Source organism: Rattus norvegicus, chromosome 4 (assembly GCF_021556685.1).
Source record: "Rattus norvegicus strain SHRSP/BbbUtx chromosome 4, alternate assembly SHRSP_T2T, whole genome shotgun sequence".
NCBI lineage: Eukaryota > Metazoa > Chordata > Mammalia > Rodentia > Muridae > Rattus > Rattus norvegicus.
The window spans coordinates 64,600,739-64,619,224 of NC_141537.1; the positions used below are offsets into that span (position 1 = coordinate 64,600,739).

The 18,486-nt window shown below is 43.7% G+C and overlaps 1 protein-coding gene and 1 long non-coding RNA gene across 10 annotated transcripts in view; one reads left to right on the forward strand and one right to left on the reverse strand.

The window, feature by feature from the left end:
- Nucleotides 1-357, reverse strand: part of Cnot4 (CCR4-NOT transcription complex, subunit 4) — a 102,003-nt gene extending 101,646 nt beyond the window's left edge. For 5 of the 6 annotated variants that reach the window (XM_087657228.1, XM_087657227.1, XM_087657223.1 and 2 more), the window contains exon 1: nucleotides 144-357. The gene's annotated coding sequence lies outside the window, so the exon portion shown is untranslated. The remainder of the gene's footprint in view (nucleotides 1-143) is intronic. The other variant, NM_001037782.1, reaches the window with a different exon arrangement.
- LOC102553126 (uncharacterized) lies at nucleotides 65-15,334 on the forward strand. Of its 4 annotated transcripts, none has more exons than XR_015686457.1 (6): nucleotides 65-344; nucleotides 1,180-1,242; nucleotides 3,889-4,013; nucleotides 4,129-4,262; nucleotides 11,681-11,787; nucleotides 15,062-15,334. It is a non-coding gene; the product is annotated as an uncharacterized LOC102553126 (long non-coding RNA). The 4 variants fall into 4 exon arrangements; XR_015686460.1 differs by having other exon boundaries at nucleotides 15,093-15,334; XR_015686458.1 differs by lacking the exon at nucleotides 1,180-1,242.
- Nucleotides 15,335-18,486: the final 3,152 nt, after the last annotated feature.

Here is an 18,486-nt window from a genome sequence, read left to right on the forward strand (position 1 = left end):
GGAGGAGGGTGAAGACGAGGCGGGCGGGGGTGGGGGGGTGGGGAGAAAGGGGGGTGCGGCCTGCACAGTCCCAGCGAAGCCTCCGCTCTCTCGTAGCCGGTCAGCGCCGGGTTTCCCCTAAGCCCAGCCCCGCAGACACTCACCCGCCTGCCTTGCCTCGCTTTTCTCTTAGCCGACTCCACGCGTTGCCGAGTCCTCACAGGAGACCAATGAACGAGAGTCGGCGAAAAAACTCTTCAGAACCGGGCCTGACTGCTTCAGTGAGTCCGACCTTTACGGCTGAGAGAGAGACTCTCAGCTTTCGGTGGGTTCCACGGCTAGACGGGCCACCATCTTACATTAGGGTAAGACTCCTCCGGCCTCCGGTGCGCAGGCGCATGCCGATCCGGCTGGGAGGGGCGGGGGAGGGGCGGGACAAGCGGCAGGCGGGCGAGTGGGAGGTTGCGGCGGACTGGTCCGCTGCACCCTGGGAGTTGTAGTCCTCCGATAGTAACCGCCCCGGGGCAGGCCGGGAATTGAAGTCATCACTAGAGAAGGCGCTCGGGAGCTCGTTCCTCACGTGGCTACTGGAGCGCCGGCTTTCTTCTTGTTTTGCTTCCTCCTCTGCCCGCGTGTGTGGCTACTGTGTCATGTGGTCGGCGGTTTTCAGTAATGTTAGCTGAAATGTAGGAAACCAAAATTCTACGAAACTTAACTGATTCGGAGAAAGCGAGGACCTGTCTTTTCTGCCCCGCCTTCTGTAGATAGGTATCTGACGGGGGCGGTGTGGCGGTAGAATCAGGTTGAGCATTGCAAGAGCGCGGGATTTGATCTAGAGTGAGGCTTTGATACTTTTGGGAAAGTGAATGTTAATTCGTTTCCCGGTCTTGGCGCGCCCTGACACCAGTACGGTTGAGCTCATCCTCCTTACGGTAAAATCACTAGTGAAGAAATACCTGAATTGCCTTGTGCACGTTTCTCAAGAGAGTAGCATGCGTTGCTGGTGATGTGAAAAGAATGTGGACTTAACTGCATACTCTTGTTGGCTACGAGTTCAGCCTGCACAAATGTGTGGGTCAGGTTCGCAAACTGCGCAAATAAACACGTCTCAAAGGACATAATGCAACCGCAGCCGGTTCGAGCACCGAGAAACCTTAAGTAACAAAATCAATTTACTGGACTTCCCGGGTTGCCTCCTAGAACTCTGGTGTGAGTGGCGCTTCTGAAGCGGTCGTTCTGTTTAGTGCCTGTATTCCTATTCATGTAAGTACTGAGCTCCTTGGTACCTAGTTCTTTACCATTTGCCGGGAAAATATAAGAGAGCAAACACAAATCTGTCAGTCACCATTCTGGGGTTTGGAGAAGTGAAAGGACACAAGTTTTCAAATCCAGGGTTAAAATACATAGGATGGGACTGTGGCTTGCAGCACAGTGGTAGAGCGCTAGTCTGGCACACTTGAGGTCTGAATGCAAAAGGCTGGAGGGGAGGACTTAAAATAGGAAAGGGAAAAAGTAGGGAAAGAAATTGAAGTTTTAAAATCTCAGTCTCGCTGGACATAGTGGCATAGGCCAGTACTCTGGAGGTAGCAGCTGGTGGATCTTTTTGAGTTCAAGGCCAGCTTAGTCTACAAACCCTGTCGGGGGTGGTGGTGGAGGGGGGAGGACAAAAACAAAAAATTACAAAAAAGCCAGACCGGTTTCTTTGGTATCGAAGAGAAAAGAAAGAGGTTATAGGGGAGGTGGGGGAGTGAACGGGGATAAAAATGACCCAAATTTTATTTTATACACGTATGAAATTGCTGAAGAATATTTAAAAAATATAAAAAGAAGCACACATTTGGACATAGTATTATGAGACTTTGTCTCAAAGTAAAAAAGTTAGGGGCTACAGAGATCTCCCGGCAACCACATGGTAGCTCACAACCATCTGTAAATGGGATCTGATGCCCTCTTCTGGTGTGTCTGAAGAGAGGGATGTGTACTCACATATATAAACTAAATAAAAAATTTATTTTTTTTTTAAGTAAAAAAAGGTGGGCTGGAGAGATGGCTCAGTGGTTAAGAGCACTGACTGCTCTTCCAGAGGTCCTGAGTTCAAATCCCAGCAACCACATGGTGGCTTACAACCATCTGTAATAAGATCTGATGCCCTCTTCTGGTGTGTCTGAAGATAGCTAAAATGTACTTATATAGAATAAATAAATCTTAAAAAAAAAAAAAAAAAAAGGTAAAGCCTGGGACATAGCTAAATGGTAAAGTACCTGCCTGGTACAAAACCCTGAGTTCAATTCCAAAAGATAAATTAAAAAAAAAATACAGTAAAGTCTATATTTCCATAAACATGATTGTCCCAAAAATATAATACAATCGTCATTTTTCTAGCATTTGGAACAAAATCTTCATGTATGTGAAAGTTATAAATACTAACTGATTCAGGTGTTTTTTGGTCTCTCTCTCTGGTGGACAACACCTGTCTACCCTTAGTTACACCATTAAATTATTTCATTATTTCATTATTTGTCAGAACTAAAAACACAAACAACTTTGTGTTCATGTGTAAAGCAAGTTAGACTTTGGATAATTAGATGTAAGTTGTATTCGTGTAATCATACACAGATGTTTTCCTTTGACAGTCATGAGGGACATAAAGTGGTAATTCAAATAAAATCATGAAGAATAGTTCTCCCATTTTTGCAGGAAGGGTAGCACCCTGGGTTCCTATACTATGAGTGCCCAACACTAGAAAACAATGCCACTTTTGTTGTTGTTTGGGGTTTTTGTTTCGTTTTGTTTTTTTTTTTTTTTTTTGGTTCTTTTTTTCAGAGCTGGGGACTGAACCCAAGGCCTTGCGCTTCCTAGGTAAGCACTCTACCACTGAGCTAAATCCCCAGCCCCCTCGTTTTGTTTTTGAGACAGGGTTTCTCTGTGTAGCTCCGGCTGTTCTGGAGCTCACTCTGTGGACCACGCTGGCCTTGAACTCAGAGATCTGCCTGCTTCTGCTTCCAAAGTGACAGGATTAAAAGCATGCGGCACCACTGCCAGGCACAATATCACTTATACACTCATTGATGGAGATTGACAGAAAAGGACAGTTCAGCTACTAAACTAACGATATTCACTACCCTTTCAGGCCAGTCCTTTTATTACGTTAATAACCAATCTTTACATCTTAATATATGCATACATATATACTTATATTAATGTGTGTATACATATACACTTGTCAATGTAACAATTCTTTTAAAATGTTGGAATGTCTCTTTTTTATTTGATTTTTTTTTTTTTTGGTTCTTTTTTTTTCGGAGCTGGGGACTGAACCCAGGGCCTTGCGCTTCCTAGGTAAGCGCTCTACCACTGAGCTAAATCCCAAGCCCCTTTTATTTGATTTTTTAAGACAGAGTTTCTCTGTATAGCCCTGGCTGTCCTGGAACTCAGTTTGTAGATTACGCTGACCTCTAGCTCCACCAGCCTCTGCCTCCCACACTCAACTCAGAAATATTTATTTTTCATTTATTTTGATTTTTTTTACCTCTGTGTACCGTGTAGTTCTGTGTGTGAGTATGTGCATGTGACTGCCACTGCCAGAGGAGGCCTGACCTGTCAGGTGCCCCTGGAATTGGAATGACAATCAGGTGTGATCAGCCCAATGTGGGTGCTGGGAATTGAACCCAAGCGCTTTGGAAGGATAGTATGTGTCCTTCACTACTGAGCCAACGTTCCAACCCCAGGAATATGTCTGTAAAATTACAGAAAAAAAAAACCCACAGGATTCATACACATCAAATATGTAGAGTTAGTTAAATAAAGGGCTGTATTTGGAAGAGGTGGGAAGCAAGACATAACTTCATAAATTGCTTCATTGATTTATGGTTATGTATATCAACCAGTTTTATACATTTTCATAAATAGATATTCTGCTGTGTTGCAAATGGATTGAAGAAAAACAAGAATGAACTTGGAACAACTAAGTAAGAGAGTATTTTAGTCATCCAGATGGTTACTCTGATTGTGGTGGCAGCGAAGACAGGAGAAAGGTAATAAATCCAAGATACATTCTTAGAGATTGAAATGACAAGACTGCGTGATAAAGTGGAAATGAAGGCGTTCTCCTGAATGAGTCCCGTTTTTCTGGATTGAATGGCCTTGCAGATGGGGGCTCCTCTGGTTTCAAAGAAGAAGAGGAAGGCGATGACGATTGAAATATCCTGTATGAAATGGAAGACGAGAACTTCGTTGAAAGTCCGCACGACTTCAGAAGAGTAGTGACTGCCCACGTGAACCGGGTAAACTTTTTAAGGATTTTTAAGGATTTATTGTATGTGTATGTGGCCATGTTTATAAGTGGTGATGTGCACTTTCGCAAATTACTCAGATAAGAATATTCTAAATAAATCGTAATTTCAAGTCATATTCTTGGGACATAATTTCAGATACGAACCTGACTACATACAAAGACATGATTGCTCTGCAGTCATGGCTGTAGCTCAGTGGTGATGATCACTTAGTATTCACAATTCTCCAGATTTGACCCCTAGTCCTGAGAGAAAAATCTGATTACTTCAATATTACTAAATTCTAGTGTCACACTATTTGTGAATCCTTATTTTCCCCAGACCCTACTAACGGTGGGTCTTACTGTTATTTGATAATTTTTGTATTAATCATTTAAAGAGTATTTGAGTATTGAATGTTAGGTGTAGATGTTGGTATGCAAAGTTATTTTAAGATTTGAGAGAGAGAGAGAGAGAGAGAGAACAAATAAAATAACTATAAAATGATTAGCTTATTATCAAAAGTATTAGGAAGGAGAAAGAATATAGGATAAGGTAAAAGCCCCTGGACTGGCTGATGTGAAACAGGAGAGCCGCTCTGAAGACATGACGTAACCTGAAATCTAAAGTGTTACAAACAATGGTCCCATTATTTTTTTTTTAAATTACCCATGCCAAGACCTTAATGAAGGGATATCCTTAACATATTCCAGGGATGCAAAGTCAACCAATCAAATCAGTGCAGAGACAAACAGGAAGGAAGTCATATAAGGTTCAGACTTGGATGAAGTTTAGATCTATTTCCAAAGGCACAGGGACAATTGAACAATACACACACACACACACACACACACACACACACACACACACCCCATGTGGAGGATGGATCTGAGATGGTTAGCCACTGTTCAAGTAGAGAGACTAGTTAGGAAGTTACTACAGAAGTACAATATGGTGCTACCGTGTGATCCAGGACAGGACTGGGGACCTGAAGTGACACATTTGTTTTGGATACAGAATTTGGGTGATCACCTAGAAGAATCGCAATAGTTAGGGTAAATGATCTTGTGGGGAAGCGTATTACGTGTGTGTGTGTGTGTGTGTGTGTGTGTGTGTGTGTGTGTGTGTGTGTGTGTGTGTGTGCATAGTGTGGGTGTTGAGACTAGACTAGGGTGAAAGTTGATTTTCTTCTTCTATCATGGATTCCAATGATCAAACCCTGGTCATCAAGCTTGGGCAGCAAGCGTTTTTGTCCACCAGGTCATCTCACCTACCCTAAAAATATTTTTTTTAATATTTTATAGGCTAGAGAGGTGACCACTGATTAAGAGTACTTGATGCTCTTGTAGAGGACCTGGGTTTGGTTCCCAGCACCCACACAGTGGATCACAACTATTCTTAACTACAGTTCTAGGGGACCTAACTCCCTCTTCTGACCTCTCCAGTTACATGTATAATGCACATACATACAGACAGACAGGCAAAACACACACACACAAGACCTAATTTTAACTTATTAGATGGAGGTGGTGGTGCAGGCCTTGAGGCAGGCATATTTCTGTGAGTTTGAGACCAGCCTAATCTACATAGGGGGAGCTCCAAGCCAGCTATAGCTATACAATGAGACGCTGTCTGAAAATAAGTAACATTTTATTTGTGTATATGTGTGTGTATGTGGGTGCCCATGGATGCCAGAAGAAGGTGTCAGATTCCCTGGAGCTAGAGTTATAGGCAACTGTGAGTCACCCCACTTGGGCACTAAGAACCAACACCGATCCTTTGCTAGAACATTAAACCCCGGGTTCAATTCCCAGCACTCCATAAAAGGAGCGTGATGGTCCCAACACTCTGGAGATGGAGTCAAGATAATTAGACACTCAAAGCTGATCTAAACTATGTAGTGAGCTTGAGGCCAACCTGAGATACATAAGACCCAGTTACAAATTAATGAATACGACTAACAAACAAAATGTTGAGCTACAAAAACATACACTCCAATCTTTAATTTACAAAATGCTGGCTACTTCTCTCCCCAACCCCAGCCCTTTGCCTATAAAAATCTTATCAAAATAGGTAGCTGCACTGAAGCTATAGCTTCCCAATTTAGTTTTTTAAGAGGAAATTCAAATTGCACATTAATAAATATCCTACAGCTAAACAGTTCCACCCCATGTGTAAGTGTGTGTGTGTGTGTGTGTGTGTGTGTGTGTGTGTGTGTGTGTGTAAGAGTGTGCATATATCTAGTGTCTATGAGTTTTACACAGGTATGTCAGGGACCTTAATGACAACATTAGTTGTGATAACAAAGCAGTGGGAATGGCCCACATGTTAATAAAATAATGGAGGAATAAATTGTAGAAGTTTAATACAATTCAATACTATATATAAAAAAACAGTAAGCTACAACTTCACAGTCAAGAATAACCTTCAAGCAGACATGGTACTATACACCTCTAATCCTAGCATTTGGAAGACAGGAGCTCAGGGTCATCCTAAACTTCACAGTCAATTCAAAGTCAGCCTGAGTTCCATGACATTCTATATCAAAAAACAAAAACAAACCAAACAAAAACAAACAGACAAACAGAAAAGGAACAACCAGGTATAGAGTACAAGCCTTCAATCATAGCAGCACTAGGAAGGTGGAGGCAGACAGAGTTCTGTGAGTTTGAGTCCAGCCTGGACTACTTAGTGAGTTCCAGGACAGCCAGAAATGTATAGTGAGACCCTTTCTTGGAAAAAAACAAACAAACAAAGAAACAAATAAGGAGGAGATGAAGGAACGGCTCAGAGGTTAAGAGCATTGTTTGCTCACCCAAAGTTCTTCAGTTCAATTCCCATGGTGGCTCATAACTGTAACTGTAGTCCTGTGGAATCCAATGGCCTCTTCTTTTGTGCAGAAGTACATGCAGATAAAACACCCATATACATAAAATATATAAATAACCTTTTAAAAAATTAAGAGGGGCTAGAGAGATGGCTCAGCAGTTAAGAGCACTGACTGCTCTTCTAGAGGTCTTGAGTTCAAGTCCCAGCAGCCACATGGTGGCTCACAACCATCTGTAATGGGGTCAGAAGCCCTCTTCTGGTGTGTCTGAAGACAGTGACAGTGTCTTACATATATAAAATAAATAAATCTTAAATAAAAGACAAAGAATATCAAAAGCAAACTAAGAGAGTCAGTCACAGGCCTATTGAGATGGCTCAGCAAGTCAGAGTGTTTGCCTCACAAGCCAGACATGTTGAGTTCAGTTTCAGGGACCCATATAGAAATAGAAAGAGAGAACAGATGTCACAAAATTGTCTTCTGACTTTCATGGGCTTGCCATAGCATGTATACCTACATATAATATACATACACACACACATACAGTAATAATAAATGAAATTTTAATAAGGAAATTCCACAAATGAATAGCTAATAGCATGAAACATTTTATATGAAGTTCAAAAGCACACAGAACTAAATGTTGTGTAAAGAGTTAAGTTTACACAGAAAAATAAATGTTACAAAATATAAGATAGTGGTTATGCCAGTTGGGAGGTAAAAGAATGTGACTTTGGGAGGGAGTTAAGATTTTCTGAAGAAGTAGTGCCGTCTTGTCTGCTAATCTGTTATAGACACATGGATGTCCATGTTACCATTTTTTATGAGATGTAAATACAGTTTGAAGGGCAGGGAGGTGGTTTGGTGCATAAAGTGCTTGTCACAAGATCACAAGATAGGCAGAGATCCCAGGAGCTTGCTGCCCAGTAAACATACTCAAATAAGTAAGATCCAGGTTCAGGAAGAGACCCTCCCTCAAAAGGAAAGGTAGAGAGTCTTAGAGAGAGTCTAGTATCCGTTTCTAGCCTTTACATATATGCCTACATGGAGGGACATGCATGAATACAATGCATTCACTGCACACACACACACACAGATACATTTTGAACTGGCCTTTATATATGTAGGGTAATGTATGTCACCAATGAAAATAACAATAATATTCTGAGATGCATTCATAAAAAATTGAGTTGGTATGCCTGTATTTTGTTTTGAAAGATACCAGTTCTGAGCAATTTTGCCAGCTACTTAAAAGATTTTTCAAGCCAGATAGTGGTACATGCCTCTGATCCCAACACTCAGGAGATTACAGCAGAAGGATCACTGCTAGTTTGAGGTCAGCCTGACTATATAATGAGTCCCAGGCTAGCCTGGGTTACAGAGTAAGACCCTTCTAAAAAAAAAAATAATCAAACAAAAGGTTTAACCTGGAGGAGTAAACATACAGGCATAGATGTGGTGAGTTCTTCTTACCTGCGGGTGCACGAGATCAAGTGTACAGAAAATGGACTATAATTTTTCTTTGGTGGTGTCAGAGACTGGACACATCCTTGAGCATACCAAGCTGCACACACTCCTGCTCTCTTCTGAACCGTTTCAAGTCCATGTAGAGAACATGAAGGAGAAAGTACCTAGGGAATCATGTAGCCATGAGACCTCCCTGGTTAAAGAAATGACCCTTAGAAAAGAAAAATTTCCGGAACTCATATACCAAGCACAGCTTCTTTTATTTTATTTTTCTATAGAGCCAGCTTCTTGAGAGGCTGCTTCTGTGGTTAAGCCACAAAAGTGCTGTGATACAAACTATCCAACCCTGTTTTTCGCCTACAACAATAGTTACTTGCTCTTTGCTATGCCTCAGACTTCTGGTCTTTGGGGCCATGCACCAGTGGTCCAAGCTGGGTCCATCTGGGTGGTTGTGCTTCAAATTGCTGTAACCAACCACCCTGGAAAGAATGAAGATATTATTTTTTTTAATGTGAGAAGGTATTTTGGCTACACGTGTGTCTGAGCAACACTTGTGATCAAGTCCTTGAGAAGAGCAGCCAGTGTTCATAACCACTGAGCCGTCTCTACAACCTCAGGGATGAGGATATTCCAGAGACACCTTTTGTGCTTCCTTTTAATTATAAGAGTCTTGAAATAGCAGACCTTAAAAGGGGGGAGGGGGCTGGAGAGATGGCTCAGTGGTTAAGAGCACTGACTGCTCTTCCAGAGGTCCTGAGTTCAAATCCCAGCAACCACATGGTGGCTCACAACCATCTGTAATGGAATCTGATGCCCTATTCTGGTGTGTCTGAAGACAGCTACAGTGTGCTCATATATAATAAATAAATCTTTTTTAAAAAATGGCGTCTCAGGGGTTGGGGATTTAGCTCAGCGGTAGAGCGCTTGCCTAGGAAGCGCAAGGCCCTGGGTTCGGTCCCCAGCTCTGAAAAAAAGAACCAAAAAAAAAAAAAGAAAAGAAAAGAAAAAATGGCGTCTCATACTGAGAGAAAGGAAAGGATGGAGCCCTAGTGTCAGCCAGAGATGGGAGCTCGTTTCTCGGGAATAGATTTCACAACATGCCAACACCATCTAAGACCAATTTATGAGGGAATCTGGAGCCAAAATAATGTGGTAGGCGGGGCCACACCTTGAGAAGGACTGCTTGGTTATTTGTCTTCTATTTACCCCTAAACCTCATCTTAGGGCCCAGAAGACCGACTGGACCTCCCTGTTCTTCTCAATGTGACTCCATCGAATAATCTTCACACTGTGTGTTGTTTTGGTTTGTTGTTTGGCTTTCATTTCATTTTTGTTGTTTTTGTTGTTTTGTTTTGTATTTTCAGACAGGGTCTCTCTATTATGTAGCTCTGGTTGTCCTGGAGCTCACTCTGGACCAGACTGTCCTAGAACACACAGAGATCTACCTGCCTACCACTACCACACCAGGCCCACTGTTGTGGGTTTTTGGGAGTGGGGCACACAGGGAGTTTGTTTGTTTCTATTTCATGCGCATCTGTCTCCATGCATGTCTGTGTGAGGGCATCAGATCCTCTGGAACTGGAGTTACAGACAATTGTGAGCTGCCACATAGGTGCTGGGAATTGAATCCTGGTCCTCCGGAACCACTGAGGCATCTCTCCAGCCCTCCACTGTAGTGTTTAATTGGTCTGTCGAGGAAAGTTGTCCAAACCCAGGTTGTTAGGACTAGTTGTCCCGGACCAGGCCGGGCTTCGCCATCAGCTACATCTCTTTTATGTTCGAAGAGGCTGTGTCTCTCTGAGGGAGGTTTTTCTGATGGCAGTGGCAGAATCGAAGGAGAGGGAGCCTAGATATGAAAGCGCATGCCAAGGTTCTCCCTGTATCACATTTAGCAACAATTCAGCAACCACAGCATGTGACATGGACAAGCTCAACATCAAAAATGCTGTGAAGAAGAGTCTTTGCATGGAAGCTGGAGGAGCAACTAGTAGAGTTATTTACCACAGCAATGAGGGGAAGAACTAATGTCAAGAGCCGTACACATTTGTCTCTGTCCACTCCACTTCCTCCGCCGTGGGGCTCAATAAAGATTTTTTTAATCTGTTCACTATAAACGACTAAAGAAAAGTTGGATAAATACTAGAAACATTTGCTAAAAAAAAAAAAAAAAAAAAAAGGGAAGTCAAAAAATGTAGTGGGCTTTGAGCTGAGGAGTTGGAGTTTAAAGAGGTGACTTGAATCCATTTCCCTCCAAAGGGCATTTGCTCTCCCTTAAAAGCCATCTGAGAGACAGCCTGCCTTTGGCCAGAAGCCAGAGATAAACAGTCCTGACTGCCAAAGACAAAGGGTACTCTTCTCACTGGATGTGCTAAAAGATCACAGCTTTTGCCAATCTAAGAGGAATAGCTGAAAAACAGAGTGACTCTAAAGACACTTGACCCTAAGGGGACAGACATTGATTCCACACAGGCTGCAGCTGGAGTTTCTGACCTTCACTGGAAAATTGAAATGGGCCACTTTTGAAAGTAGGGGAAGGGATTCAATTCCAGGGGTCAATTAAGCAATCACAGCACCATCTAACTGTTAGAAGGTATCTTAGTAACTCCCTCCCCCAAGACAGGGTCTCTCTGTGTAGCTGTGCTCCTGGCTGACCTGAAACTCTGTAGACCGGGCTGACCTCATGCCTCCTAAATAAATGCTGGGGTTGAAGGTGTGAGCCACCACTGCCCTCAGGCTTTTTCCTTTGTTTAGTTTTTTTTTTTCTGTTTTTTTCTTTTCTTTTGTTGTTGTAATTGTTGTTTTTGAGACAGGGTTTCTCTGTGTCACCTTGGCTGTCCAGGAACTCACACTGTAGACCAGACTTGCCTCAAATTCAGAGATCCACCTGCCTCTGCATCCTGAGTGCTGGGATTTATGATGTGCACCACCACACCCAGATTCTTAGTAACTTTCTTATGATAAGATGCCACGACCAAGGCAACTTGTAAAAGAAAGATTTTCAGGTAGGATGACCCACATTTACAGACTAGAGTTTCTGATGTCCACATGATGCCACCCCTTATAACTGACCCAGCCCGGGGTGGGGGCCGCTGGCCCGAGTCTCTCGGATCTGTGCTCACTCAGTGGTCTCTTCCAGGCTCCTGACCCTTGCCAACCAGCAGGACCTGGTTCCCTGGTCTTCTCTCCTCCACTGCTCCCCACTGATCTCTGCAGCATCTGTGGACTCCGGAGGACAAGACTCGGGTAGGCCTGCAGCAAGCTCCTGACCTTCCCCTGCGGGACCCAGGAGCACAATGGGCTTTGTGGACACTCGCTAGCTGCCTATACTCAAAGGAAGGGTGAGGTCTGAAGGCCGCCCAGGGGCCCCATCCTCTCACCTAGATGTGGGCTAACCTCAGGACCCAGACTAAGGTGGAGTTCCTACAAGTGACCGAAATGTCATGATCATCTCATTGTCTAACAAGCCCTTTGTCCTCTGTGCTGGGAAGGGCTTAGCTGCTACTCAAACTGACAAGTTGGACGGCTTTTTACTGCCTTGTTGCCAGCTATCTGAGTGTGAGAGGCCGCAAGCGGTAGATGCTGGCTGTCCCACATCAGCGTCAGCTAGGCATGGTGGGTGGCAGCCCAGACTGAACTAGAGCCTAACTTGAACATGAGTATTAGCCAATGTAATAAAAGCCTACCTTGCCTAAAGTGTATCTGTTTTATGCTTACAATGGCTTGGAATGGAAGTGCATGGTTTCCTGCTTCTAATAAAATTCTTTAAAAGCAAAAGAAAAAAGAAAGAAAAAAGAAAGATTTTATTTGGGCATACAGTTTCAGAGGGTTAGAGTCTATGACAACCATGGGGAGAGCACAGCAGTAAGGAGACATGCTGGAGCAGTAGCTGAAAGCTTATGTCTTAATCCACAAGCATGAGGCAGAGAGCACTAACTGGGAATAGCACATCTTTGAAATCTTAAAACCCACCCCTAGTAACACATTTCCAACAGGGCCACACCTCCTAATCCTTCTCGAATAGTTCCAGTGAAGAGGAACCAAGTATTCAAATATATAAGCTAATGGGGACATTCTCATTCAAACTACCACAGATGGAAACACAAATTTTCTGGAGGAAACTTACTGTCTTTGTTAGGGTCTTACTGCTGTGAACAAACACCATGACCAATGTAAGTTTTATAGAAGATAACATTTAAACAGGGCTGCCTTACAGGTTCAGAGGTTCAGTCCATTATGAAGGTGAGAGCATGGCAGCATTGCAGAGTCCAGGCAGGCATAGTTCAGGAGTAGCTGAGTTCTACATCTTCATCCAAAGGAAGCCAGGAACGGACTGAGCATCCCTAGGCAGCTAGGAGGAGGGTCTCTAAGGCCACCCCCACAGTAACACACTTCCTCCAAGAAGGCCACACCTTCTAATAGTGCCACTCCCTGGGCCAAGCATTTGCAAACCATCACACTTACCTTATTACTCAGCTGTCGAATTATACCCAACTAAATTTTAAGATGAAATGTCCTAGAAAAAATAAATTTCAGAAACATAAAATGAAGACCCACAAGAAAGCAAACAAAGCAGAAATAGACTAGAGGAAAAAAAGTAGACACTTAAACAGTTATCAGAGAATACAAAGCAGTTGCATTTCCTCTTTTCAGATAGATAAACGGTTCGTCCTCGAACATTCATTCAAAGAATTAGAACATTTTTTGAGACAGTATCTCATGAGATAGACCAAGCCGGCCTTAAACTAACAGAGATCTACCTGCCTCTGCATCCAAAGTACCAAGTGCTAAGTTCAAAGGTGTCCACCATAATTCCCATCCAGAAACTATTAAAAACAACATCACAACAAATAAACAAATAAATAATATTTGAAGTGATGTCATTCGCTGCTCGTGCAGAGGACTGTACTCTCCTTCCTACCATCCATGCCAGGTGGCTCACAACCAGTGCCAGAGGAGACAACTCCCTCTTCTGGCCTCCATGGGTACCCACATGCATGGGTGCATATACACACAGAGGCATACACAGACACAAATAAAATAAAGCATTTTTAGAGTAACATTACAGAGTTGAAGAACACCCAACTAGAATGTTAAGAGTTAGTGATTTATTTTTATTCTTGCGTATGTGTCTGACCTTCATCAGTTCGCTTGAGCCTTATTTATAGGAAGGAGCCCACAGCGGCCAGCAGATGGCGTTAGAGTACCTAGAACTGGAGTTACAGATGTTTGTGAGCCTCCATGTGGGTGCTGAGCACGGAACCCCAGGCCTATGTGACTACACTAAGAATTCTTTTTTATAAAGATTTAATTAATTTATTACGAATACAGCATATAGTATTATGCCTGTATACATGCCTGCATACTAATCCCTAGCACTACCACAAAACACAATCTGATTTTTCGGAATTTCTTTAACATTTGTCACAGTTTTACATAAGTCCTCGATGCATTGTTATTCAGAAGTTCTAGAATTAGTTAGTCATAGGCATGACTAACTAAATCATTGACCTTTAAGAATCAGCTTAACCTCCAGCCTTACCCCACCCCCATCCCAGAGATTGGGGGTACTGTTGAAAGTCCCAACCTTCTAATCTTACCTCGATCTTTCTGATGACCAACACTTACCCTTAATCTACCTAGGGACTTCAGTGAACTAATTTGTAAAAGAGCCTTGAAGATTACAAAACTTTTAGTTTTATGCCAAGACTGAGACTAGACTAAGACCAAAACCATACTTGACACCCTCAGAGTGACCATTTTTTCTTTAAACGTTCTGATGGTCAGTCTTGGTAGTCAATGGACTAAATTTAGGATCAATTAAGAGATATCCTCTGGGTAGGTCTGAGATAGCATTTCCTAGAAAGATTAACTAAGAAAATTAATGATGTGTGGTGGTTTGAATAAGAGTGGGTTCCATAGGCTCATAGATCTCTTTTTAATGTTGTTTTGTTTTGATTGTCAAAACGGACTTTCTCTGTATAACAACCTTGGCTGAACTGGAATTCACTTTGTAAACCAGGCTGGCCTTGAACTCATAGACTTCTGCCTGCTTTTCCCTTCCCAGTGCTGGGATCAAAAATCAGGAGTCACCATGCTCTTTGATTTGAATGCTTAGTCACCAGGAAGTGGAACTGATAGGAGATGTGGCCTTGTTTAAGGAAGTGTGTCACAGGGGGGTGGACTTTGAGGTTTCAAAAGCCCATGCCAGGCTCAGTCTCTCTCTGTCCCTGCCTCCCTGCCTGTGGATCAGGATGTGACTTTAGCTACTGCTCCAGCACCGTGAGTGCCACCACGCTCCCACCATGCCCTCACCATGATGATAATGGACCAACCCTCAGACCCTGTAAGCAAGCTCCCGAATGAAAAGCCTTCTTTTGTATGAGTTGCCTTGGTCTTCATAGCAGTAGAGAAACAGCTAAGATACGGTGGGGGCATCCTCTCCACGAGTGGACAGCATCACTAAATGTGGATAGAAAGTGTCTATCCTGTCAACATGCCTGCCTTTGCTCCCTTCTAGTGAATTCATCTACTTTATTGCTGCCCTGCAGCTGTCACCACCCTCTTCTCTGACATCAGAAGCCAGCATGCTTGGTCATCCAACGTGAACTGAAGACTAGTGACTCTCCAGGAATCTTCCAGGCCTTCAGCACCAGATTACCTCTGCTGAGGAGGAATCCAGCTACATGGACCAAGTAGCTATTGGGTTCCCAGCTTCTCCAGAGCATAGCTGTGTTTGGACTAACGAGCTTATGGTGTGTAAGACAATCTAATAAAGCCAGTTTTTAATGTATATATTTATTCTGTTGGTTTTGTTCCTTGGGAAAACTCTGACTAGTACAGACATCAGTCATCTGTTAAGAAAAAAAAAATGTCCTAGTTACCTTCTTCAGCCTTTGTTAAGCCCCTTAAATCTTTTTGTATACATATGAGTGTCTCCTGGGTGTCATACATCTGCTTGAAGAACTTCCTGCAACAGTTTCTGTGGTGCACATCTGCTGTCAATTCCCTCAGCCTTTGTTAGTTTGATGAGGCTGTATTAACACTGACATCCTCTTTGAAAGATGTCTTCCTTGGATACAAATTCCTCATCAAAGGAAAACATTGGTTTTCAGTGGTTTGACTATTGTGTCAGCCACACAGGCACCCAATGTAAATGTGCTTTGAGGAGAACTTACTGCCAAGAGCAGAATCGACTGGTGATCCCACATGCCGTACGGTTTAATGTACCATGCTACACAGAATCAGTCAGCCTCATAAAGTACCGAAAGAGCCACGGTATGTTTGGTACAAGCCTTGGCTGGTGTGTGTGTATGGGGTGGTGGGGGAGTGCCTCTGTGGGCCCATGCTGAGGCATCCCTTCCCTTGAAGTACCAGCCATACAACGGATATAGTGTGGAATAGGGCATGGGAAAGGGAGTTGAGGGAGTAGAAACAGAGAAAGGCAGACAGAGAGGGGGGAGCATAGGGGAGGGGAAGAGAAGAGAGAAGAGAGGAGAGGCCAGCCATGAACATGTAGGGGGGTTGGGATGGGATGAGGATGGGGAGAGAGGGAGAAGGGGCAGGGAGAGAAGGGGCAGAAAGTAAGAGGGTAGGAGAATAAGAGCGTGAGGAGGGGGCAAGCGGCCCCTTTTATAGTGAGTCAGGCACACCCGGCTGTTGCCAGATCACTGTGGGGCGGTGTACCCCAATGGCCCACCACTCCCACTAACCCTTTTGGGATTTTTGTGCTTCCATCTCACAATGCTGAGCACGGAAGGGTTAAAGCTCATGAGACTTCAAGTAGCTGCCTGCTTGACAAAGAGGACACAGCAAGGTCATCACTGTACTGTAAGTCACCACTGACACCAGTACACTTTGATGTCAATATCCGAAGGTGAGAAGAGTCCCTTGCCTTGATGACAGTATTATCCTGAGGACTTGCTCTGCTTCTATGCAACAAAGACATAGGGTGGGGCAGGTGGAACACCTTGTTGGGTAATAGCCTTAGGTAGGGAGGAAATGAGTCGGGTTGTAGGGGGCAATAATTCCTAGCCATAAAGAATGTCTTAGCCCCCTCCTGACTGTTCTGCTTCAGCTGCAGAAACAAAATGCCTGGGTACTGAAAACAACCCACCCTTCTCCAGGTCAACCACAGAAAATAGCTGTAACTTCCTGATAGCTACCTATGTGTATGCACTATACTTGTCTCCCAGTCCTTCTAAATGCACTCAACCTTCATCCTGTGGAAAGGTCAGGACCCCTCGCTGTTCCAATAAAGCAGTCTCAGCCTATTGGGATCAAGTCTGTCTGCTTCATTTCTTCTTATACTCTTGAGCACATCTCTTTGTATGTATTGAGAGAGCAGGATCTCACTGTGTAGCTCTGGCTAGATAGGTAGACCAGATAGCCCTCGAGCTTACAGAACTCCTCTTGTCTCTGTCTCCTTGTGCTGGGAGTAGAGGATTAACTCATCATACCTGGCCCACGCTTACCTTTAACTTGCGTTTTCACACCTTTGGATTTTCCTGAGAATTTAAATCTATAACCTTCAATTAAAGGTTATGCTACTTAAAGCCCCAGTCCTAAGAATCTTTTTTCCTTATTTCTTCTCTCATGCAGTGTATCCAAAAATGAGTGGGCCTCCCAGGGACATGAACTGAATATGACATGACAAGCTACAATAGGACTAGGGATAAACCCTTGTTACAGGGCTATACAAGGCAACCCAGTAGGAGGAAAAGCTTCCAAAGGGCAGAGAAAGAGTCAAGGATAACCCCCACTTCCACTGTTGGGAGTCCCACATAAACACCCTAGCATATGCAGAGGACATAGTACAGACCATACAGGCTCAGTGATCGCTGCTTCAGTCTCTGTGAGTCCCTATGAACCCTGCTTAGTTTATTCTGTGGGCTTTATTCTCCTGGTGTTCCCAACCCTTCTGGCTCCTACAATCCTTCCTCCCCATCTTCTACAGGGTTCCCCGAGGGAGGGGACCTAACGAAGATCTCCAGTTTGGGCTCTCTCTGTTCTATTTTTTAGCTGTGTGTCTCTGCATCTGCTCCCCTCTGCTACTGGAGGAGGCCTCTCTGGGGATGGTTGGGCTAGACACCCATCTATGAGTATAGGTGAACATCGTTAGGACTCATTTCATTGATTTTTTTTTTCCTATCTTAGGTCTCTGGACCATCCAGCCTCCTGTTCCTGGTCATCCAGGCAGTGCTGGGCATGGACTCGCTTTAGTCATGTGGGCCTCAAATCACACCCGCCATTGGTTGGCTGTTTCCACAAGTTCTGCACCTCTGCTGCCCCAGCACATCTTGCATGCAGGGCATTGTAGGCCGAAGGTTTTGTGGCTAGGTTAGGGTCCCAGCCCCACCACTGGAAGCGCTGCCTGTTACAGAAGATGACTTCTGTATCCTCCATTTCTAGGAGTCCTTGCTAGGGTCACCCTCGTAGAATCCTGGGGGTTTCTACGGCACTAGGTTTCCACATTGTTCCCCAAATGCTCTCCAATTCTGGTTGACTCTTCTGTATTCACTTTCTTCATCCTCCCCCCTCTACCTGTTCTCTCTGGTCCCATTCCCACCTGCCCCCAGTCCACCCACAAAATCTATTCTACTTCTCCTTCCCAGGGAGATCAATCTGTCCCCTAGAGCCCTCCTTGTTACTTTTCCTTTCAGGTTCTGTGGATTGTATCATGATTGTCAGTTACTTTACAGCTAATCCACTTACCACGTTTGTCTTTATGGGTGTGGGTTACCTCACTCAGACGATTTTTCTTTTCTAGTTCCATCCATTTGCCTGCAGATTTCATGATGTCATTTTTTTAAGAGCTGAGTAATACTCCATCATGTAAATGGACCACATTTTCTTTATCCATTAGCTATCCTGGGATTTTTGTTCTCCCATATGAAGTTGAGTTTTGTTGTTTCAAGCTCTGTAAAAATTTGTGTTGGAATTTTG